Source organism: Camelus bactrianus, chromosome 1 (genome assembly GCF_048773025.1).
Source record: "Camelus bactrianus isolate YW-2024 breed Bactrian camel chromosome 1, ASM4877302v1, whole genome shotgun sequence".
NCBI lineage: Eukaryota > Metazoa > Chordata > Mammalia > Artiodactyla > Camelidae > Camelus > Camelus bactrianus.
Genome location: NC_133539.1, coordinates 88803655 through 88829793, shown reverse-complemented (window position 1 = coordinate 88829793; position 26139 = coordinate 88803655). Strand labels below are relative to the sequence as shown.

Genomic DNA, 26139 nt, shown 5'->3' with positions numbered 1-26139 from the left:
AAAGGTTTAGCTGTTATTCTTTAGACTGGACCTTGAAAGATAGATAGGACTGAGACTTGCAAAAATGAGTGAGAATGAAATAAATTTCAGAAGAAGCAAAGATTAAAATATAAAAATTTAAATCTTAGAAGAAATCTGAGTAAGTTTTGCTTATAATCTCAAGGTAGGAAAGGTCTTCCTAAGTATGACTCCAGATCTAGAAGCTATGAATGAAAAGGCTGATGAATTACCACTAAAATAAAAAATTGCATTAATAATACCATAAATGTCACTAAAATTTTGCAGAATTAAATATAGACCAAAAAAGATAAACTTAAGTATTAACTATCTGCTTATCTGATTATTTTTAAAAAGTAAAGTTTGAGTATAAAACAATATAACTCCTAGAAGTAAACAGGGGGAAAGCTTCATGACACTGGATTTGGCAATAATTTTGTGGATATGGCAACAAAAGCAAAAAATAAATAGCAAAAATACATCAAACTTTAAAAAGTTCTGCACATCAAAGGAAATAATCAATGGAATGAAAAGGCAGCCTATAGAATAGGAAAAAACAACTGCAAATCATACATCTAATAAGGGATTAATATCCAGAATATACAAAGAACTTTTCCAACTCAACAACAAAACCTGATTTAAAAACAGACAAAGACTTTAGTAGATATTTCTCCAAAAAAGATATAAATGGTCAACAAGCATATGAAAAGATGTAGTGCTACTAATCATCAGAGAAGTACAAATCAAAACCACAGTGAGATACCACCTCAAACCTGTTAGGATGGCTACTATCAAAAAGACAAAACACATGAAACAGGAAATAACAAGTGTTGGTGAGGATATGGAGAAACTGGAACCCTTTGCTGGTGCTGAATGGTAGTGGGAATGTAAAATGGTGTAGCTGAAAACAGTATGGAGGTCACACAAAAAACTAAAAATAGAATTACTGTATGATCCAGCAATCCCACTTCTAGTAATATATCCAGAAGAATTGAAATCAGGATCTTGAAGCAGTATCAGCACAGCCATGTTCACTACAACATTGTTCACAATGGCCAGGAGGTAGAAACAGCCCAGATGTTCATCAATAGATGAATGGATAAAGAGAAAGTAGTATATGCATACAACGGGGTATTATTCAACCTTTAAAAAGAAGGAAATCTTATCACATGCTGCAGTATGGATAAACCTTGAGAACATTATCCCAAGTGAAATAAGCCAATCACAAAAGGACAAATGTATGATTCCACTTATGAGATACTCTATATCTCATATAATGCTAGAGAGTGGTCAGATTTATGGAAACACAAAGTAGAATGGTGTATGCAAGCGGCTAGGGTGGGAGAAATGGAGACTTGTTCAGTTGATATAGAGTTTTCATTTTAAAGGATGAAAAAGTTCTAAAGATCTGTTACACAACATGAATATAGTTAACTGAACTGTACAATTACAAATGGTTCAAGGGGGGTGGATCAAGATGGCAGAGAAGGAGGACATGGCACTCACCTCCCCCCACAAGCACATCAAAAGTACGTCTACCTATAGAACAATTTTCACTGAAAACTGGCAGATCTCGTACACAATCTAAGCTGCGAGAAAGATCCTCACGTAACTGGTAGGATGGGGGTGGAAAAAAGGCATCAGGACTGGCGCCCCTGGGAGGGATCTGTGGACGAGGGGGGTCCCCATGGGCAGGCTCTCATCCTGGGAAGCCTCTTGCTTGCTGAGAAGTCCACTGGGACAGAAAGAAGGGCTGGAGGAGGCTGGAGGAGGCTGGACTCTGATCACGAGGAGTGCATGTGTGCTAGCTTACTAGCAATCAGCTCAGAGAGAGACCAGCATGCTGACAGCTGCCACCTCACTGCACTTCCGAGCTCAGTATGCTCTCTGGGCAGAGCTATTAGTACGCTCAGCGGCTAGGTGCTGAAACTTGAGCAGGAGGGTCCTGGGAGAGGACTCGGTCTAGCTGTACAGAGACAGCCCAGGGGGCATGGAGCGTGATCCAGGCTGAATCTGGAGCCCATTGTCAGCTTGCACACAGCAGGTGCAGGTCCACCAGTGGGTCCCATTGTCAGAACACACATGGCAAGGAATGGGTCTGGGATTGGGTCCAGCAGCAGTGGACCTTGTTGTTGCTCATACCAGGTGGCATCACAGAGTCTTACATCTCTAGTGGACAGCCCCTGGGGAGGAGGATGCAGCAGTTTCTTTCCTGGTGAGAGCCCTCCAGTCCCACCCACTCACACTGCAGCTTGGAGCCAGATCTGAGGAGCACAAGTCATGGAAAATACCTCCTACAGAGGCTGCCCAGGTCCCAGGTGGCAGTACAATCTCCTCAGTTCCTGCAGCCACAACACCCCAGCCCCCAGTGCCAGCCTAACACTAGCTCTGGGATGAACACAATATGAAATGCGATGTGACCTTAGCTGCTTCTGAGCAGAACTGCAGATGCCTATCCTGGCAGCACATAGATTCCTTGTGATCACAGGGGCCTCATCTGCTTCAGCACTCACTTTCTTTCAGACAGAGCCGACACTTAAGGGCAACAGAGCTTTATAAGACCTGATCCTCAGGGTTTCAACTCCAACAACTGGGGAGCAGACCCTGGCCCCGAAAGAGCTGTGACAGCCAGAGAGCAAAGAGGAGGCCCCAACCAACATCCAGTGCAGGCTCTGGACACCACAGCAGCAATCACACCCACTATTAAGGGGATATCAGCCAGCACACTCTGAGGACAGATGTGGCTGGCACTGATACCAAGAACAGCCATCATACCAAAAATATTGGACTCACACATTCTACACAGGGACACTTCCACATCAAAATATTCCTTTAAGACCACAGTAGATAAATTTCCCTATCACTATGAATTTATAAGAAACAGTTAAGTGAAACGGAAAAGCAAAGAAACTACTCCAATTAAAAGAACAAGAGAAATCCCCTGACAGAATAATGAAACAGGCCTCTCCAGTCTATTAGACCCCATAATCAAAAAGGAAGTAATAAAAATGCTAAAGGAGCTAAGAAAGATTATCAATAGAAAGGCATATCACTGCAACAAGGAACCAGAAACTATAAAGAAGAACCAATCAAAATTAGACAACTCAATTACTGAGATAAAACCCAATCTAGAAGCAATGAATAGCAGACTAACACAGAATGAACAAGTGATCTGGAAAATAGAATAATAGAAATCACTCAGTGAGAACAGCAGACAGAAAAACAAATTTTAAAAATGAACGCAACATATAAGATCTATGGAATAATATAAAGTGTGCCAGCCTACACATAGTAGGGATTCCAGAAGAAGAAAGAAGAAGGGGGATCATAAATGTATTTGAAGAAATTATGGCTGTAAGCTTCTGAAACCTAAAGAAGGAAACAGATATCCAAGTATAGGAAGCACAGAGGGTCCCAAACAAGATGAACCAGAACAAACCCACACTGGGAGATATCATAGTTAAAATAGCAAAGGTTGAAGATAAAGAAGATTCTAAAGGCAGCAAGAGAAAAACAAAGAGTCAGTTACAAGGGAACCCTCATAAGGGTCTCAGCTGATTATCTCTCTGCAGAAACTTTACAGGCCAGAAGAGTGGCATGAATACATTCAGAGTCCTGAAAGGTGGGGAAGGGTATAGCTCAAGTGGTAGAGCGCATGCTCAGCACACAAGAAGTCCTGGGTTCAATCCCCAGTACCTCCTCCAAGCAGAAATAAAAATGAATAAACCTACTTACCTACCTCTCATAAAAAACAAACAATACAAGCAGAGTCCTGAAAGGGAAGAACGTGCAGCTATGATACTCTCCCGAGCAAGATTATCATTTAGGAAAGAAGGAGAAATAAAGAATTTCTCAGACAAAACAGTAACAACAACTAAAAGAATACATCAACACTAAAGCTACACTAAAAGAGATATTGAAAGTTCTTCTCTGAATAAAAAGGGAGCAACAGTATATAGGGAAGGGAAAAACCACAATAAGAAAGGCAAATATATAAAAGGGTTGAGGATCACTTAAATAAGTCAGTACATAGATTAAAAACAATCATTTTTGTAAAAGTGATTATAACTATAATTCACAGCAAAAGGATAAACATGAAGATGTGAAATAGGATATCAAGAATCACAAAACATAGGGGTTAGAAGTAAAAAATATAGATCTTTTGGATATGTTTGAACTTACATGACTATCAGTGTAAGAAGATATAGTTATGGGTCAACGTACTTGAAAACCACGGTAACCACAAATCAAAAACATGTAATAGAGTCACAAAAATCAAAAAGAGAGGAACTCAAGCATAATAAAAAACAAAACCATCAAACCACAAAACAAAAACCAAAAAGGCTAAGAAATGAACAAAGAAAACCTGCAAAACCAACTGGAAAACAAGGCTTAAAATTGCGATAAGTACATACCTATCAATTATTACTTTAAATGTCAGTGGGCAAAATGCTTATGATATAGAGTGGCAGAATGGATTAAAAAACAAGAACTTATCTTATGCTACCTATAAGAAACTCACTTCAGGGCGAAAGACACATACAGAATCAAAGTGAGGAGATGGGAAAAGATATTTCATGTAAGTGGAAATGACAAGAAAGCGGGGCTAGAAATACTTATTTCAGAGAAAGTGGACTTAAAAAAATCAAAGAAAGACAAAGAAGGCACTGTGGACACAAAACAAAAGGATATTCCACTCATTAACACAGATGCACCCAATATAGAAGCACCTAAGTATGAAACAATTACTAACAGACATAAAGGGAGAAACTGACAGGAATTCAATAATAGAGACATTAACTCACTAACAAAAATGGACAGATCTTCCAGATAAGAAATAAACAAGGCAGCAGAGATCCTCAATAACACAATAAACCAGGTGGACTTAATTGATATCTAGAGGACACTACATCCAAAAACAAAAACCAGAATACACTTTTTTTTCAAGCATGCATGGAACATTCCGTAGGATAGACCACATACTAGGTCACAAAACAGGCCTGAACAAATTTAAGAGGATAGAAATTATTTCAAGCATCTTTTCTGACCACAACAGTATGAAACTAGAACAGCCACAGAAAGAAAAACAGGAAAATAAAATGATCACATGGAGACTAAACAACATGCTATTAAAAACCAAGGGGTCAATGATGAAATCAAAGATGAAATTAGAAAATACGTCAAGAAAATGACAATGAAAGCATAACCTTACAAATCAATGGGATGGAGCAAAAGCAGTTCTAAGGAAGTTCATAGCAATACAGGCCTTCCTCAAGAAAAATCTAAAATAAACATCCTAACCTACCACTTTAAAAAAAATTGAAAAAGAAGAACAAATAAAACCCAAGTCAGCAGAAGTAAGGAAATAATAAAAATCAGAGAGTGAGTAAATAAAATAGAAATAAACAATTAATAGAAAAGATCAATAAACCAAGAGCTGGTTTTTTGAAAAGATAAACAAAATTGGCAAACCTTTGGCCAGGCTTACCAAGAAGAAAAGAGAGAGGAACCAAATAGGCAAAATAAGGAATAAAAGGAGAAATAACAAATGATAATGCAGAAAAAGAAAAAAAATCATAGAATACTATGGAGAGTTATATGTCAACAAATTGGACAACTAGAAGAAATGGACAAGTTTCAAGAAACACAGCCTGCCAACATGGAGTCAATCAGAAACAGATAATTTGAACAGACCAATCACTAGAAGTGCAATAGAATCTGTAACTTAAAAAGTCCTTGCAAACAAAAGTCTAAGACCAGATAGCTTCACTGGGGAGTTCTACCAAACATAAAAAGAAGAACTTGTATCTATCCTTCTCAAACTCTTCCAAAAGACTGAAGATGAAGGAACATCCCTAAGTTATTCTATGAATCCACCATTGCCCTGATACCAAAACCAAAGATGCTACAAAAAAAAAAAGAAAACTAAAGACCAATATCTTTGACAAATATAGATGCAAAAATCCTCAACAAAATATTAGCAAACTGAGTCCAACAATACATAAAAAGGATCATATGCTATGATCAAGTTGGATTCATTCTAGGGTCGCAGGGATGGTTCAACATACGCAAATCAACCAGTGTGATACACCACATCACCAAAGACAAAAATTAAATGATTATCTCAATAGATATAGAAAAAGCATTTGACAAAATTTAACATCGATTCATTGTAAAACCTATCACCAAAGTGGGTATAGAGAGAACATATCTCAACATAATAAAAGCCATTACATCAAACCCACAGCCAACATAATACTCAACGGTGAAAAGATGAAAGCATTCCTGCTAAACTCCAGAACAAGACAAAGATGCCCACTCTTAACATTTCTCTTCAATGTAGTATTTAAAGTCCTAGCTACAGCAATCAGAGAAGAAAAAGAAATAAAAGGTACCCAAACTGGAAGGGAAGAGGTAAAACTGTCACTATTTGCGGATGACATGACATTCTATATAGACACCTAAAGACTCCACACAAAAACTATTAGAACTAATAAATGAATTCAACGAGGTAGCAGGATACAAGGTTAATATACAAAATTCTTTTGCATTTCTTTACACTAAAAATAAAAATCAAAAAGTTTTTTAAAATCCTTTTAAAATGGCATGATATATGTAAAAATAAACTTAGCCAGAAGGTAAAAGAATTTTGTACTGAAAACTATAAAACATTGATAAAGAAAACTGCTAATAATTCAAAGAAATGGAGAGATAGCCAATGCTCTTGGATTGGAAGAATATAGTTAAAACAGCCATACTACCCAAAGCAATCTACAAATTTAATGCAAAAACTATCAAAATACCCAGGACATTTTTCACAGGACTAGAATAGGTAATCCTAAAATATATATGGAACCACAAAAGAGCCAGAATTGCCAAAGCAGTCCTGAGGAAAAAGAACAAAGCTGGAGGCATAACCTTCCCAGACTTTAGACAATAGCACAGAGCTACAGTAACCACAATAGTGTAGTAGTAGCACAAAAACAAATATATAAACCAATGGAACAGAAGAGAGGTCCCAGAAATAAACCCACACACCTGCAGTCAATTAATCTATGACAAAGGCAAAAATCTACAATGGAAAAAGACAATCTCTTCAACAAGAGGTGTTGGAAAAGCTGGGCAGCTACATGTAAATAATGAAAATAGAACACTCTCTCACACCATATACAAAAGTCACCTCAAGATAGTCTAAACACCTGAATATAAGACAGACACCACAAATCTCCTAGGAGGGAACATAGGCAAAACATTATCAGACATAAATTGTAGCAGTGTTTTCTTAGATCAGTCTCTCAAGGCAAAAGAAACAGAAGCAAAAATAAACAAATTCGACTTAATCAAACTTAAAAGCTTTTGCACAGCAAAGGAAGCCATCAACAAAACAAAAAGTAACCTACAGAATGGGAGAGAAGATTAACAATGGACGAACAAGGAATTAATATCCAAAATATACAAAAAGCTCATACAACTCAGTATAAAAAAAAAAAAAAGCCCAATCATAAGAGCAGAAGACTTAAATAGACATTTCTGCAAAATAGACATACATAAGGCCACCAGGCACATGAAAAGATGCTCAACATTATTATTACAGAAATGCAAATCAAAATGACAATGAGGTATCAGAATGGCCATCATCAAAAGGCCTTCAAATAATAAACGCTGGAGAGGGTGTGGGGAAAAGGGAACCCTCCTACCCTGTTAGTGGGAATGTAAATTGATTCAGCCACTATTAAAAACAGTGGAGGTTCCTTACAAAGCTAAAAATAGAGCTACCATATAATCCAGTAATCCCACTCCTGTGAATATATCTGGAAAAGATGAAAATGCTAATTGAAAAGATACATGCACCCCAATGTTCATAGCAGCACTATTTACAACAGCCAAGACATGGAAACAGCCCAAGTGCCCACTGACAGACGATTGGCTTAAGAAAATGTGATGTGAGATATATATATATATATATATACACAGACACAGACAGACACACACACACACACAAGAATATTATTCAGCCATTAAAAAGAATGAAATAATGCCATTTGCAGCAACATAGATGGACCTAGAGATTATCATACTAAGCTGAGTAAGACAGAGAAAGAAAAATATCATGTGATACCACTTATATGTGGAATCTAAAAAATAATACAAATGAATGTATATACAAAACAGACTCAGACTTAGACATAGAAAACAAACTTATGGTTACTAAAAGGGAAAGGGAGAGGTGGAGAGATAAATTAGGAGAACGGGATTAACAGAGACAAACTACTTTATATAAAATAGGTAGCAACAAGGATTTACTGTGTAGCACAGGGAACTATATTCAATATCTTGTAATAACTTGTAGTGGAAAATAATCGGAAAAATATATATATATATATAACTGAATTATTTTGTTGTACACCTGAAAGTAACACATTATAAATCAACTATACTTCAATAAAAAAATGTTTAATAAAAATGGTTAAGAGGATACATTTTATTTTTTACCACAATTAAATTATTTTTTAAATGTCAATAAATGTTGAAGAATGCTGAAGGTGAAATGGAAAAAAAGTTTTTTTAATAATTGATTTTCCTCAAAATCCCTTTCCTTTTCTCTTCACTGTGGTGCTTGAAGCTTTTATGCCATATAATACCTTCTGAAATTCTACCCCCTCCAATATGACTCCTTTCCTTAGGCCACTAGGAGAATGTGCCACTTTTAATAACTCCTTTTACCATCCCAGTCATTCTGTCACTTAACATTTATTGAGCACATGCTATGAGTGAGGTTTTGTTTAGACAGGAATTTAGCAGTAAAAGAACAAAATCCTTACACCTTTGGACTTATATTCTAATGTGGGGAGATTATAAACAAGTAAATATACAGTGTGTCAGATGGTGTTAAAGGATCTGGAGAAAGAGTGGGAGAGAAAGGAATGGTAGGGCACAAGAGGAATGCTGCTACATACAGTGTCGTCAAGGGAAGCCACATGGAGAAGACATTTGAACTTAAATATCTGAGGAAAATGAAGGAAGATGAAAGGTAGGTATCCAAGGAAGACTCTTCCGTGTAGAGGGGCTATCCAGGGCAAAGGCCCAGAGGCAGGAGCAGCTTGATTTGTTTGGGGAAGAGCCACGAGTCCATTATCTTGAGGAGAGTGGGCATGGGAGTGGAATAGGAGCTTAGATCAGAGATATATTTGGGTGCAGGGCACTGACTTTGTGGACCATCATATAGACTTTGTTTTCACTGTGATCAGATGGGAACTATTGGAGAATGCTGAGCAGGATGGTCTCCGGCAGCGGGGTGGATAACAGACTTAAGGAGGGAGGAAAGGGACACCGGGAGGAAAGTCAAGAGAGAAATGAAGGTGGCGGAGACCAAATGGTAGAAACGAAGTGTGAGAAGTGTCAGATCTGGGTACCTTGTGAAGGTGGAGCCAGTGGGGATTCTAATTGATTGGATGTGAAGTGTGAGGGAAGAAAGAGTCCAGGATGACTCAACGTGTCCTAGCCCAAGCTGCTGTGAGGATGGAGTTACTGTGCGCTGAGGCAGGGAACACTACAAGACGAACACGTTTGCTGGGATAGTATCAGGCTGTTAGCATCTCAGACACATCCAAAACTAAGTTAGGTCAAGAAGGTAAGTGAATATGTGAGTCCAAAACATCAGGAAAGATCAGGGCTGGAAATAAAAGTTTGGAAATCAGCAGCAGATAGATGATATTTAAAGCCACTGGACTGGATGAGACCAGCTAGGGAGTGTCATTGAGGAAGAGTTCTGAACTCTGCCCTAGGGTGCCCCACTTCAAGATGGGAAATAAAGAAGTTGCAGGGGCTGAGGAGCAGCAGGTGAAAGGGGAGAATGTCTCAGAAAATACTCCTTTGCTAATGGCTCTGATTAGTCAGTGCTAATGGCTCTGATTAGTCAGTGCTAATGCGATTTTCCAGTGTTTTACCAGTTGCTAGGAACTTAGGTGCTGTTGTTCTTGGATTACTCTTGATTGTTAAAACTAAGTGTACCATATAGCTTGCCTACAGGTGGTCACCATAAGTGGTTTCAAATTTCTTCCCTGTTTTTAGAATGAAGCATTATCATGTAAGCTTACATGTGGAAAGTTAAGATAAATTCACTCAGAAATTTAAAAAAAAACACGTGACCACGTAGGACCCATGCCATTTAGAGATGCAGTGTTGTTTTTTTTTTAATAGGATGCAAATCGACTTTCTACATCATCTCAATGAAAATGTTTTGAAATCTCAGTCCAACGAGATGTTACCCAACCCCTCTTCTCATTCATCTCTCACCCTCAGCAGTCTGTACCACCTTTCTGCGGCCTCTTAAAATGCTGTGTAAGAACCTATTGATTTCACTTATTTCACTTCCCTCCGTTGCCTCTGGCCACAAATTAGTCTAAGTCAGAAAAGGTGGGGAGATAAGAAGGCTATTTATAGACTGTCCTTTTCTATTCTTTCTCAAAGCTTTTTTTTTTCTTTAACTGGAAAGCCACAAAAAGCAAAGCTTAAAACCAGCTGCAAGCTATATGTCCTACTGATCCTTTGTACTTTAAAAGCAAACATTTTGGCTTGCTATGCCTTTTTAGTTAAGCACAGGAAGCAATGTTTGCCAGGATTTATCTTTCCCTAAAAGTACATGACAGAAGATATTCAAATTCAGTGTGTCACTTAACAGAAGTAATTGTTTCTAACATCAGCCCCCAAATGCTAAATATTCACATTGTTTTTGTGCTCCAGATTCTCAAATTTAAGGAACAAGAAATTGATAGTATCAGCTCATAAAGCCAAACATCATCACTTTCTTTTTCCAAGCCAAGATTTTTAATAGTAGTAGAAAGTAGGATAAACACTCACTCTTCAGATATGTCTCCTTGCCTTCATCTTCTGGCTTGGGATGTTTGGGGAGTTACAATGTACTGCCTCCAAGAAACCGAATTCTACCACTTCTGGTGCAAAGTAAGTATGCTCAAGTTTCTGGTGCTGTATGCTGGCAACTCCACTTCCATACATGAGGAGCTGGCAAAGAAGAGAGCTGCTTCCTGGGGAAGGATCACAGTTATAAATCAAGGAGCAGTGAGTCCACATGTGTGGTGTGTGGAAGATAGTTGGTAGAGGAGCAAAGGAGGAGTGAATGGGGAAGATTGTTAGTGGATTCTCGACACACATCCCCAACACACACACCAAAAGCATTATAGTACAATCCTGCACTCTATTGGGTTCTACTTTCCAAATTTTGGCAGTTTGACTCCAGAATCCCTCTGCAGACCCCGTCTCCTCTTTGAGACAATGCTGCTGATCCTTCTTTGGCTTTAGTGCTTCCAAACTAACTGGAGAGCTAAGTAGGTGTTTACAGGGTACCTCAGTGAAATCAGCAGTGGACTGAAATATGGTTGTGCCACTGATGGGCGCAAGTTCTTCCTAAACCTCTGTGCCGAAGCCTGGAGATAATGCAGTCATAATAAAAATGATTTTCAGGTGTGATCGGAAACCCTAAAGGGGATTTTCCGGCAGATGTGCTCTGTGAATGCTGGCGCTGATCAGAAGATGTGAGCGGCATCTCTAAACTGATCATTATTTATATCCTTCAGCTACAACCCCTAATTAAATCCCCCGAGTTAGCTCCAAAACCTACCACCTGAGACCTGTCTGCAGACAAAGGCTTTCTTGTGGCACGCAGCTGAGCCAGGTCTGGGCCCTTCTGTTTCATGTCAGAGTCAATATTTTGATCTGATTCTTTTGTCCAACCGAATTCAGTGATTCTCTTATTGGTTTGCTTTTTTTTCTTCAGCAAGAATCAGTTTACCAAGCTAGCTGCTGTTTGGGCTGGCTAATTAAAACCTGCTCAGTGTGTGCAGGCCGACTTCAAGCCAAATGCTGCCCTGCACAGAACTTGAGTGCCATTATTATTCATTATAATAGATGGGCATTGTGAGTTATGCACAGCGAATCGGAGCCCAGTGTTTGATTTTTATTTGCATGGCCTTGTGAATATATATCCCCACGTGGAAGGAGGGGGTGCCCAGAATGTCCAGTCTTTGGTGAATCCTATGGAAAGGAGACATGTGGCCTGAGTGTTCCTGAGAACAGCCTTGTGGTTAACTTCATGGTTGGCCAGGTCGACCAGATGTGGCTCTATCACCCATGCCATCCAGCCTCCTGACATGTTGGAATTAGCTGTTTCTACTCACTTATGAAGATTTTGTGCAAAGTGGATAACCAGTTATGGAAGCTTTCCCAACACTGCAATTCCTTTGACTGGGAGCACTCTAGGCAGCTAATATATATGTGTGTATATATACATATGTATGTGAATGTAGTCTCAGATAGTTAAATGCATTTGACTATGATCTCCATCAACAAACACTTACTCACTTAGGCAGTGTTGTGTGGTGCTGTACTCTGGGAGAGACTCATCATACTCCCCTAAAGAACTAACAGCCTTGTGAATGAAACAGTATGTAAAGAAATAATTCTACTACAGTGTAATAAATGGTCTCTCAGATTTCTAAATGAGGCACATGGGTGGATGATGATGCCCTAACCAAGATACAAAGCTCTGAAGTAGGAACAGGTTGCATGAGGGGATAGATGGAGAGAGATGTTAATTTGGGTTTCAGGTGCTCACAGGGCATCCGGGTTGTACTGTCTCGTGGGCAGTTCTAAATAGGGCTTAGGAAACACATAAGCAACTGCTTCTTGCAGGAAACTATTTCATGTCCCTGCCAGAGAAGTAACACATAGTACAAGTAGGTTTTGATAAGAGAGAGAGAAAAGATTGACCATGGAGGACACAGTGATGGGACACCAGGTTAGGGAACAGGAAGTTTGTTGAGAGCAGCTTTGCTATTCTCAGTTTTAATCAGAGTGGGCCCTGCTTATGAAAATATGTCCTTGATTTGAAAACTTTCTGAAAAGTTAACCAATGGATGAATCTTTAAGTAAATACCACATGCTCATGGATTGGGTCTTCGTTTGGAGAAGGGTCTGTTTCCCAGTTTCTTAGAAGATGATGTTTTGAATTCTATCTGAACCAAACAATTCTTTTTTTCTTTTTATGCTTGTCTTGCCAGATCATGAAAGAACCAGTTTAAAATGTTTCAGCTGGCATTTCTAGCTGGAAATGCATAGATTTATGGAATATTATTTTTAAAATAGTACTGTGAATAGAGGTGATTCATAGCCTTCTTCTTGCACGTGACACCTTAGAGGGAGTTGGGGGTGTGTCCAGCTAGCTTAAGAAACATGGTAAAACTCCCCTTAAATGATCTCAAGTTAAGGAATATTTGAATCAATGCCATGGTGAAAATTAAAGGGAAAGGGGAATGTCACAATACAATAAACAGCAAATTGTCAGAACTCTAAGGAGTTTGAGATTAGATATAGTTAGTTTTCTTTTTAGCCCAATTATGGAGTCTAAGCATCTTAAGTCAGCTGATTATGCCGGAATGAAATGCTTTTCAGTAGTATTTTCATTCCTTCACCAATTCCTATTCTCCAAAGACCTTCAAGGTTCCAGCACATAGTTTAATGGACTGCCTACATTTTGGTGTTTTATTGCAAGTCCACTGGGTTCCATCTTCATAAGTAAATGCCAACCTCAAAAGTGCCCGTTACGCCTACTGTGTTACAATTTTACTAAGCTCAGGATTGTCACGGGAAGTTGAAAACATTTCAGTGGTCAAAGAGAGAGGGTAATTAGCTCATTTAAATCCTTTGCCATGTCTCATTTTCTTTGGTGCAAAGGTGCCAGCCTGTCTTTATAAAAGTAAATGGGGCATATACCTTGGCATTATTTAATTCAGCTATTAATCTTAAAAGATAAACTAAGCAGATTACAAACCAGATGAAGTTTACATGCAGACTGTGTGTGAGTGTGTTTGCCGCCTCGTGTCTTAAGTGCTGGCAACCCCATGCTCTGCAGCAGGAAGGGTTGTCTTTGTAGAAGAATGCTCCCTGGCAGATCACAAGTACAGGATTTGCATTTACACGTAAAAGACCATGACGAATCAATTTTTAAATTGATTTCAATTTAAAATAAATTGACTCTAAACAAGAATTTTTCAAGTAGAAGTCTTCAGATGTATTCTGTTTCTTCAACAGTAATAATATCAAGTGGTTTCTATGGCTTCTCTCCTTTTTTTATTGACTTGAATAGATAATATAGATATTTTTATAAATGAAATTCCAATATTACTGCTTTGGGTTTTTTTTTTTAATTTGGATTTCAGATACCATATTATGTAAAATGTCAAACAGCTGATGACAGAGTATGTAATTAGTTTAGGATTAGATTTAACTTGCATTTTAATGAACTTGAATCATATCTTTTTAAAAAGGAAGTTGGTAGTTTCAGGAGTGTGAATATTTTTCTTGTAGTGTAAATATTTATCACACACTTCCCATTACTATAAAACTGATATAAAATTTAAATACAAGAATAATATTTCTTTAAAAATATAACTTAATGGGGGTAGGGTATAGCTCAGTGGTAGAGTGCGTGCTTAGCATGCACAAGGTCCTGCGTTCAATCCCCAGTATCTCACTTGAAAATAAACAAACCTAATTATCCCCACCAAAAAAATTAAAATAATTTTTAAAAGATAAAAATTTAACTTAATAGAAAAAAATTTAACCAAAAATCTTATTACTATGGAAATCTGATGACAAGAGAATCAAAGTAGAGCTACACATTTTCCAATGTAATTTCTTGGGACCCACATATTCTAGGAAGAACATTTGGGGTATGTTGAGCAGCATGTTTCTTCTTGGGATCCACCATTTGGCACTACATTAAAGGCTCTAAAAGACTGATAGTTTAACTGTTTTAACTTTGATAACTTGGTATTTCCCAAACTTACTAAACCATGAACTTTTTAGTGAATAACCCCTATTTACATAAAGCTGAATTGGTACTCCATGAAAACCATTTTGGGAAACACTGGTGTATAGAAGAAGGTTATTTGATGAATTTAGTATTATCTAAAATTGATAATCAACTATGTGTAGATGCTGAAAAGCTCAATCCAAATTCAGACATTGTTGGGGTTTTTTTTTTTTAACTACTGAATATAAGTTCTAGATACTTTTTGGTGAGGTCAATAGCTAGGTTTTAAATATTCCAAATGTGGAAATTAATTCAGAAGTAAAATAGAATCAAAACACCATTTACTGGTAAGAGTTTTTTATAGAACAAATTCACAAATAAATAAATTTGAGGTTTGTATTACTTGCCACTGCTGTATCATCAATCAGCCTGCTCATATTTGCTGAGCATCTATTGCATGATGTATGCCCACTAAGATTACAATAGCACATTAATAAGATAATATATCATAAGGCAAGTTGGCCTTAACCTCTAACATTTTAAGTCAAGCTCTCTGTAAAACATTGTGGTCAATCTAGAAAAAAACAGCTACCTCATAACTCAGGTTTATACTCTGATATATTCCAGCACTTCAAAATATTTGAATATGCACGTAAGTCCTGAGCTCTTATGTAGTCCAATTTGTTCATTATTTAATTTCTTCAATGGGGCAACTAAAACACTCTTTTTTTCCTTCTAAAGTTTATAAGCAACTGAGAAATAAAACAAAGGAGGCAGTCAAGTAGCAATCAGAATAACAGCTTAATTTTGATAAAGCTGATTGGGGAACCTGATTTTAACCTTACCAGGCATTTCAGAGAAGAGGAAATAGAAATACCTCTTTCAAAGATGCTCAACTTCATTACTAATCAAACAAATGCAAATTAAAACCACCATGAGATACCATTTTATGCACAACAGATTAGCAAAAATTAGGGAGTCAGCAATACAAAATGTTTCTTAAGATGTGGAGCAATAAGAGGTCTGCAGTTGGACATGTGATTTGGTGGAAGCACTCTGGAGAACAATTTGGCACTATCTAGCAAAGCTGAAACTGCACATGCCATGACCCAACAGATCCATCCCTAGGTTTATTTCTTAGAGAAATGTATATACTGTGTGAGAAAGCATGTGCAAGAATATTTGTAGCCACTTACTCATAATCAGAAAAAAGGCTGGAAACAAAGATTCATCACCAGGAAAATGGATAAATAAAACACAGTATATAAAAAGAAGGGAATGCTATACACGAGTGAAAGTGAATGGATTACAGCTACATATGTCAACACAGATAAATTTCAAGAATATTAGATGAAAAAAAGCAGTTTGAAGAAAAATACTTAAAGATTCTATTTTTATAACATTAAAACATGACAGATATATAAAATAGATAAACAACAAAGTCCTATGGTATAACACAGGGAACTACATTCAATACCTTGTAATGGCCCATAATGATAAAGCATATGACAAGGAATATATATGTACAATTGAATCACTATGCTGGACACCAGAAACCAACACAACATTGTAAATCAACTATACATCAATAAAAAAATGGACAAAACTAAACATTGCTTAGAAAGCCAGCCATGTATGATTAAGCTAATGAAAAGCAAAGCAATCATTAACACCAACTTCAGGGTGGGAGGGTGCAGGATGAGGTCAGAGAAGGGCATAAGAAAGACTTCCCAGTCACTCTGGCATGCAGGCTTAGCTGTAACCCCCACACTGTATTGGTTTGCTATGATATTTGGATTGCCTTTTGCTGCTGTGATGTTTAATGGATGTTTTTGTTAGATCTGAGTATTCTTGGTAAGAAAAAGAAAAGGACTTTCTTTTATTGGTGTGGAGAGAGGAGTTTCAAGCACCACAACCTCCAGGCAACTACCCATAGTCCCATCATTCTGGTGTCTCATTTACCTGGAATTCTTCCATAAAGAAGTTTGTGGATTCCTGGTCCACAAGACAGGAAATACTCTTTAATGACTAACAGGCATAGAGAACAAACTAGTGGTTACCGGTGGGGAGGGCAGGGGGGTTGGAATTTAGGGGGAGGCAAATGTAGAGGTAGGGTAGAATTTGTGAGGGGAATGTAGGGGAGTGCAGGGTGCAAACTGTTGGGTGTTAGGCTACAGGGATGTATGATACAACATTGGGAATATAGCCAATATTTTGCAATAACTATAAGTGGAATGTAACCTTTAAAAATTGTATTAAACTTTTTTTTAATTAAAAAAATCTGCAACAACCACAAGGGGAAAATCTGTTACTTTTTTCTTTTAAAGTGATGAATGAGTCAGGCCCCTTTTGGCACTTGCGAGAACCTCCTGTGGTAGTCAGAACTCTCAGAGGGTCCCAAGATTCTAGCCCCCAGCATACAGACCCTGTATAATTCCCTCCCCTTGAATGTGGAGGCACCTGTGAATGTGTGGGGCTTGTGACTCCCTTATTGGGTTATGTTCTATGAGCAAGCAGATGGGGCAGTCATCCCAGGATGATAGTACGTAAGATGACTACTGCTGGCTTTGAACCTGCCCTGTTGTAAGACTCTCTATTGTAGGTAGGAACTAAGGGTGACCAGTAGGAGCTGAGAGGGACTCCCTGCCAACAGCCAGCAAGAAATGAGAGCCTTAGTCCTACAACTTCAAGGAACTGGATTCTGCCAACAACCTGAATGAGTCTGGAGAGGACACCAAGGTCCTGATGAGAACCACAGCTCTGCTGATACCTTGGCTACACCCTTGGGAGACTGAGCAGAGGACCCAGTGGAGCTGTGCCTAGACTCCTGGGACCCAAATAGATTGTGCAATAATACATTTGTGTTGTTTTAAGCTGCTGAATTTGCAGTAAGTTGTTACACAGGCAAGGAAAATAACTACACCCCTATTACTGTCTCTTAACTGCTGCAAAGCCTGGGCTGCCAGCCTTTTTCAGCCTTTTTTTTTTCCCCCTATCCTTTCCTCACATTTCCATAGAGTTATCAGTTTCTGGGTCCAAGCCAGAGTAGATATCCTCTTTCATCGAGGAAAAATAAAGAGTGCCACAGTTTAAAGCCTGTACTCCAGACAGTCCTTCCTCCCCATCTCCCTAACCCTCATTACATGCCAGGGACGGGCTGCCGACGCTGTAACACTGGTCACCAGGCAAGACAAGTCCAGCTTCCTTCCTTCCTTCCTTTTTTTCCTGCATTTCCCTTTCTTCCTTTCCTTCAGGAACATTTTTTGAATTGCAGCTGTGCTATGTCTCATGCTGGCAAAAGTAAAGAAATATACTTTTTCTTTAAGGAGCCCACTGTTAACAGTGGAGACAAATTACCACATGGTAATCTCTGCTCCTGGACAAGCAGCTAGAGAACGGGAGAGAGAAGACGCTAATTATGCTGGAATCCCTTCCTTGCCTGTTGCCACACACCCACTCTCTCCAGTTTCTCATACACACTCATTAGCATCCTATACAAACAAAATCTTGGGTTTCAGTCAAGGTCGATTTCTCTGTTTAAATCACTCCATTGCAGTTCAGAAATGACGAGGTTCTTTTAAACTGATGCATGAATCATTATGTAGAAGAAAAGCACATAGTGGAGGAAGCAGGTTTGGTCTGCATTTCCCTGTAAATTTGAGCCAGGCCATTGGTGATACCTTTTGTGTTTTCTTTCCAAAGCGTGGAGTTTGTTTATCCTAACAGTCAGTTGAATATGATATAAATCTCTTTGAAGATCATTCTGACTCCTGTGGTTTCTGATGAGAAATGAGCTGTTTTATATTTACATTGCCAAACCAATCCTGAGGAAAAAGAACAAAGCTGGAGGCATAATCCTTCCAGACTTCAGTCAATACTACAGAGCAACAGTAATCAAAATGGCCTAGTAGTGGCACAAAAGCAGACATATAGGTCAATGGAACAGAATAGAGAGCCCAGAAATAAACCTACACACCTATGGTCAATTAATCTAGACAGAGGAGGCAAGAATATGGAAAGAAGACAGTTTCTCCAACCTGTGGTGTTGGAAAGGCTGGGCAGCTACATGTAAATAATGAAAACAGAACACTCCCTCACACCATATACAAAAATCACCCTAAAATGGCCTAAACACCTAAATATAAGACATGGCATCTTAAAACTCCCCAGAGAGAACATAGCCAAAACATTATTGGACAAATTGTAGCAGTATTTTCTTAGATCAGTTTCCCAATCAAAAGCAATAGAAGCAAAAGTAAATGGGACCTAATCAAACTTAAACGCTTTTGCACAGCAAAGGGAGCCAGCAACAAAATGAAAAGACAACCTGCACAAGAGGAGAAAAGATTAGCAAACAGTGCGACCAACAAGGGGTTAATATCCAAAATATACAAACAGCTCATACAACTCTATCAAAAAACAATGAACACAATAAAAAAAAAAAAGTGGGCAGAAGACCTAAATAGGCATTTCTCCAAAAAGGACATACAGGTGGTCATCATTCACATGAAAAGATGCTCAACATCGCTAATTATTAGAGAAATGCAAATCAAAACCCCAATGATATATCATCTCACACTTGTCAGAATCACTATCATCAAAAGGCCTACAAATAATAAATGCTAGAGAGAGTGTGGGGAAACGGGAACACTCCTATCCTGTTGGTGGGAATGTAAATTGGTGCAGTGACTATGGCGGTTCCTTAAAAACTAAAAATAGAGCTACCATATGATCTAGTAACCCTAATCCTAGGAATATATCCCAAAAAGATGAAAACTCTAATTTGAAAAGATACATGCACCCCAGTGTCCATAGCAGCTCTATTTATAATAGCCAAGATGCATAAACAACCCAAGTGCCCATCGACAGATGATTGGCTTCAGAAGATGTGGCATATGTATACATATACATACACACAATGAAGTATTACTCAGCCATCAAAAGGAGGAAATACCATTTGCAGCAACATGGCTGGACCCAGAGATTATCATACTAAGTGAAGTAAATCAGACATAGAAAGACAAATATCATACCATATCACTTACATGTGGAATCTAAATACGAATGAATCTATATTCAAAGCAGAAAGAGATTCACAGACAGAAAAAACAGACTTATGGTTACCAAAGAGGAAACCTATAAAATGGAATATAATCTAAATATATAGATATATAACTGGATCTAACACATTATTGTAAATCAACTATTTCAATTTTTTAAAAAGCTGTGTGGTAAGTATATGGATATTTGTTACATTTTATCCTTGAGGGAAATACTCAACATAAATAAAATCTTTTTTAAAGAGATAGAATCAAGACTGGTTCTGCATACAGGCCTGGGAGCCCAAGGAAGGGACGCAGGGAAGGCAGGAAGAGGAGAGGGCCTGAAAGTGCCACTGGATGAGGTTTACGTTCACTCATTAACAGATGGTCTTTAACTATCTTCTAGGTGCACTGATAAGAGTCTGCACTGCCCTGAACTGGGTGCTCACTGTTTGGAGGGCCCAGCAAGTAAGCAGGTGTGCATGGACTAGCTTCAGGAGAGCCAGGTGCTAGGTACTAGGGGAATGTCTGCAAAAGGAGGCCTTTAATCCACAGTTGGTAGGAAAGAGCTGGGAAGACTTCTCAAAAGAAAGAAGTCTTAGCCGAGTTTTATAAGGAATGAATAGGAGTTGGTAGGAGGTGCTTCATGCAGGGAAATTGCACTTGACAAACCAGTTTGTAATGCCTAGAGGTCAGGGAACAAGGTAGTAGAAGTGAAGGAGGCTTGGGAATCCCACAGCCATGCAAAGCGATGGGTTTAAATCCTGTAGACTGTTGCTTTTTGGAGGATTTTAAGACGAGGAAATGACAGGGCAGAAGGGCAGTGAGTACAGCTGTGAAGATCCTGGCCTCTGGAGCCAAGGGCTGGAATCTAGTATCCAGTTCTGGCTCTGAAACTTACTACCTTTTGTAACCTTAGACACGTTCCTTAAGCTCTCCATGCTTCAGTTTCCTCATCTATACAGTGGAGATAATATCTGTCTTACAAGCTGTTCTCAGCTTTAAGTTCATTCATGTTAAGCATTTAGAGCTCTGCCTGAGCATGTAGAAGGTGCTTAGTGATTACTAGGAAGTTTGAGCAGTTTTTATATCAAGATTAGATAATGTCTTGAAAAGACGGCGGTGACAGCACTGGGGACAGTGTATGGGGTGGAGGTGGGGCTGGAGTGGGGAGATTACAGGCTGAGAGACCTTTCTTTAGTTAAGGTGTGGGCCCCTGAGCAGCAGAGTCAGGATCACCTGGGAACTTGCTAGAAATGCTGATTTTCTGGGATGGGGCCCAGCAATCTAGCGTTTGGCAAGCCCTCCAGGTGAATCTTATGTGCACTCAAGTCAAAGCACGGGTCTAGCTGAGAAGAAATGAGAAACTGAATAAAACATAACCATACAGAGGGCTCCCCATGGCCATGTACCAAACATTAACTTGTTTCAACAACAAATCAGGTGTTATCCCTATTTTACAGATGGAGAAACCAAGGCTCAGAAAGGCTAAGGGCCTTGCTATTAAGCAGTAACCCTAGGAATCTGACCCAAAGCGGATGCTTTTAACCTCTATGCTCTTCTCCTCCTAATCGGAAAGTGCCCAGAGGAAAGAGGGAATTTCAGGGATAGTTAAGTGATAGAATTAGCAAGTCTTACTAGGTAATTAGCTGTGGGCACAGGGGGAGGTGTTAATGTTGGATTTGGATTAATGCTGTCATTCTTTGATTCAGGCTAAATGAATGAGGAAGCAAGTTTAAAGCAAAAAATTTTTTTAATTTAAAAAATTTATTAATTTTTTAAAAACTTTGAATTCCCTATAGGAAAACAGCATGCAGAGTCCCAGTAGGCTGGGAAATACAGATTTGGCAGACAGAAGGATACAGCCAGGGGTGGCTGAAGATGTGGTTGTGGCCAAGACAATCCCAGCTAAGTAAAGCAGAAGACAAAGGAGGGGACTGAGGACAGACTCCTGGGCAACAGGTGGAGGAAGAAATTGCTGCAGAGTAGACAGGGCAAAAGCACTGAGCAGAGATAAAGGAGAAAAAGGGAAAGAGGAGGGTCTTGGAAATCCAGGAGAAAATCAGCTCAAGGTTGGTGCAAAGTGGGGCTGGATTAGCATCTGCTGTTACTAAGTATCCCAGCCATACTGCAAAGCAGAACTGATAACCGTCCCTCTTCCTGCTGCCCCTCCCAGGTGAGTAAACAGGGGTACCTGACACCCAAGACAGAAAGGCCCTCCCAGATGGCAGAATGGTAGGAGAGGTACCCTAAGCCTGAGGCGGTCATTAATAAAAAATTACCAGGATGCTGACAAAGGTCAGTGTGCATGCCCTATCAAGTTTTAATTGATGCAATAATGTACTCTTAACATGCAACTCCATGTAATAGCAGTAACCTTGATGAACTCTGGCTGGTGTGGATTCAGGGAGGTCAGCTGTACTAAGAAGCCTCATTCATCACATTCAGTACACTTGTGGTTTTGTGTTACACTCCCAGTGCCAGTTTGCACTTACAGTGATCGTTTGCCTATTTTCTCATCTCGGTTCCAGTGTCAGAGCCAGCACACATGCAAACAAAAACCTCACTAAATAGGGTAACGGCAGCTGCTAGGTGAAAGGGCAGGTGTGGGTTTGAAGTCTCACACGAAGGACATAGCACTTACTGAGTGTTCCTCCTGGCCAACATTCCAGGGAGGTTCTCTCGTCCTGTCCTGTGGAGCACCCTTGAGGCAGTAACAGCAAAGAGCCCCTCAATGAGCAACTGAGGAAGCTGAGTTTCAGACGGCTCTTAACTTGCCAGGGTCAGCCCACTGGTAAGTAAGGAGCTATGATTTGAAACCCCTGCCCATCTCACTCCAGAGTTTAATTATTTCCATTAATGATGCCAAAACGGAATTGTACAAAGTCAGGCTGCATGCCTTATAAGGTTGTCATAAAATTCAAATAAATAAAGGTACATGAAAGCACTTTTAAACTTTAAGAAAGCTACATGAAGGCAGGATAGTTTTAGTTTCCACTATTAACATCAAAAGTATCTTGAAAGTATAATAGACGCTTCAAAATAATCTCTGAGTTACGTTCGTCTTAGCCTAAAAAGAGAATTTTAACGTATTACCATTTTCTCTTGACTTTGCTGTTTATCACTACCTCCAGGAGCTCCTTTTTATACCTACCACTTTGTGGGAACCATCTCCCCTCCGCTAACACAGCCCGGGGAATTTCCCCCTCCCTAGGCTATAGGGAAATACTGACAAGAGAAACCAAAAGAGTGCACCTTAAACCTCTCTGCCTCAGTGGCTGTAATAACAGGGTGTGCTTGATTATATTCCTGGTGTCAGTACCCCCGGCCACCTTGTGGCCTCCACAGAGGAAAGCCTGGCCAAGCTAGCCCTTGGAGGCTTGGGAAACTGACCTCATGCCCGCCGATACCGTGGGTGCACGCTATGAGCTGTTCCACGCCTGTCTCAGACAAAACCTTACGACTCTCCTGGTTTCCATTTTACAATAACCTCCCCCATTTCCCAGTCAGCCAGCACCGCCTGTCCCCGTTAGAGTCACAACAATTATCAAGAGATACCGAAGTGGGAACTGGGGTATTTAGAGGACCACAGTTAGGGTCAGACTTCTGGATGGGCCCAGGCTTCCAATATTTTTGCTTCCAAATGTGTTTTTCAAAGCTAATATATGTCCTTCCCCATAAACAGCATTTGTATATCAAAATCCTAAGTTACGTGAAATAAAAGAAAGGCAGTCCCTAACATACTTACTATATTCTAATCACAACACAGGCTATAGAAACAGCATTCCTTGAGCCAAAAAGGAAAGTTTCCTGAGGTCACTCCTTTAGTGTAATCCACCAGCCCTTAGAAAAGGAATGAGGTGTCAGACAAGACTTCTAAGTTAAAGGACTGTTCTAATCTTAGGCAAGATTATCTAAATACCTCTGCCTAGCCTCCCTCCTGAAGTGGAGACCCACAATGCTTCACCCCGTTCAGTTTCAGTACCTTGATAAGCTGTAACCACAGGCTAGACGACCGCTGGGGTCCCTTCTGGCAGAAATTCAGGCAGGTAAGAAGCTTGTATTTCTGAGAAGCACCAAGAAGCAATCAGATGTCCTTTATCCGTCTGATTAGGCAAAGGTCAGGTGCAGTTAAGGCAGAAAGTTCAGGAAGATACCACAGGTGCAAGCCAAGCATAGGGGTTAGGATAACCTTGTAGTGACCTGGAAAGAAAGCCACAGGGAACAAACAACCACTGAGTACTATGTGCCAGGTGATTTCTTAGACCTTGCTATGTATTGCTGAAAACAAGAGAGCCTGGTTCATTTGCCTGGGGGCATTTAGCCGGACTGTGAAGCCAAGTTGTCTGATCTAAAGCTCGTGTCCTTTCCATCACACGCTGGCAGAACAGCTCTTCCTTGTTTTTGTTGATGGCAGCCATGTGTTCTGTATCCTGAGGCAGCAACAGCAACACTCTGTGATGCGGGTTCAGCCAGTTTAGCTCACCTGCTGATGGTGCGGGTGAATCCCAAACAGCTTTTCTCTAGGCGCCACGGAGTGTGAAATGGGGCAGCCGGGCACATCAGTAGCATCTTCCTCTGCCTAGGGGGAGATGGGGAAGAGAGCAAAGTCTAACAGAAGTGGCCTTTTCTCCTTGTCTCCCTTCTCCCTCCCGTCTTCCCCCAGCCCATTTTATTGTAGGGCTTGAACACAGGAGGCCAATTTTTAAAAGTACTTTTCCAAATGGTTCAAGTAGGCCAGTCCCTTTCCCCATAAGTGGCAGCAATGAAATTTCTACATTCTATCCTGTTGGACTGGGTATTCCAGTATTTCAAAGAGCTCCTGCTCTCACTTTGGTTCATTGTTCCACCCCCGAGCAATTTGTGAACACCCAAAATGACTTAAAATTTTATTATTATAAGGGCTGTCCTTACACATAAATGGAGTTAGTCATCACCTACCTGATATACCTTGAAAAAGAAAAAGTTTCCTTGTTCAAATACACATCTCCTATTAGCATATGACAATCCCTGAACTGCTGCCATTGCAGATTCCTGACCTTGTGTTAGTACACCAGGTTTCTGTTAATTCAGCGTTCCTCGAACACCTAGGATCCTCAAACCAAAGTAATAGAAATCCCGAAGAGGGGGTTGGGGTGGGAGGGAAAGGGTAGGAAAATGGGAGGTTTTGGAGGCTTGGAGCATTGCTTGTGAGAAAGAGACCTGAGTAGGGTGCCTCAGGAGAGAAAAACCTTAAAGTGTTGGGTGCTGGGGGATGTGGTTAGGGCCCTCACCCCAGCCGCACCGCCAACCCCTGGGAGGAGCGAGAGGATGAGATCCTTTGGAACAAAAATCAGGCCATCTCAGTTTTGCCTGAGCTTGCTTCTGCTTGTAACGTAAACTAAAGGCAATACAGGAAGTTCTCAAACTTGATGTCACATGTGTAGAATGTTCATGGTTGGTGTGGTACAGGGCCCCTTGGCCACAGAGGAAAGAGCTAATTCTGAGAGAAGTAAGCGTTGCTTTTAAGTCTGTAGAAAGTGGTTTTGACTGTCTTCAGAAGCAGAGTGGGCCTGTCGTAGCTCATCATTGGAAGGCAAGATACTTCTCGTTGCTGTTGATAGAGAAATATTTGCTGAAAGAATGAATAAAAAGAATAGGAGGTGCAAGATTAAATGACACAAATGGGAGACGTACAAGGCTAAACCTTACCTCATGTCAGAATGATTGGTTTATTTCTCAAGTAAATAAAACCATGTCGTGGATAGATATTAATGGCGATTCTTGCTAGGAACACCAGAGTTAAAGTGACTCTACAAATGGTTCCATTTTCTCAGTTCCAGGACACTCCTAACGGATGATTTTGCTGTCTTCAGGACATCCTTCAGTGTTGAACACTTTAGTCTCTTTTGTGGTGCTTTTTGATTTATGGTCTAACATACTCGGAAAGGGTCGTGGTAGTCCACCAGCTGACTTCAGCATTTCTTGGTTGTCTCTGGTTAATAGGCTGTACCTGTGATGTTCTCTTTTATTTTCTTCACCAGAAGCCACAGAAATAAAAGGGAAGTGGTATACCAGTAAGTCTGAATCAAGCTAGGACTCAGGTTTCCTAAGAAGGAGGAAAATCAGAATCTAATCAGTCCTAAATACAGAACTACTTTTGGGACATTGTCAATTATCTGAGTCAGTGGTGGTGTACAGAGATCTCCCTGACCATCCTCTTCATATGATATACTTCCTGACTTGACATGTCTTTATTGCTAACTTGTTCACCTGTGGGGGATGGCTGAT

General features: G+C 39.7%; 1 protein-coding gene and 1 long non-coding RNA gene across 4 annotated transcripts in view; one reads left to right on the top strand and one right to left on the bottom strand.

Moving 5' to 3' along the window:
• LOC123616005 (uncharacterized) overlaps positions 1–24955 on the bottom strand; it is a 44858-nt gene extending 19903 nt beyond the window's left edge. Inside the window, exons 1-2 of the long non-coding RNA XR_006723871.2 lie at positions 24356–24955; positions 23855–24072 (exon numbers count right to left, since the gene is read on the bottom strand). This is a non-coding gene — a long non-coding RNA (uncharacterized LOC123616005). The remainder of the gene's footprint in view (positions 1–23854; positions 24073–24355) is intronic.
• PPM1L (protein phosphatase, Mg2+/Mn2+ dependent 1L) overlaps positions 1–26139 on the top strand; it is a 265078-nt gene that overhangs the window by 209500 nt on the left and 29439 nt on the right. The gene's annotated exons all lie outside the window — the stretch shown is intronic.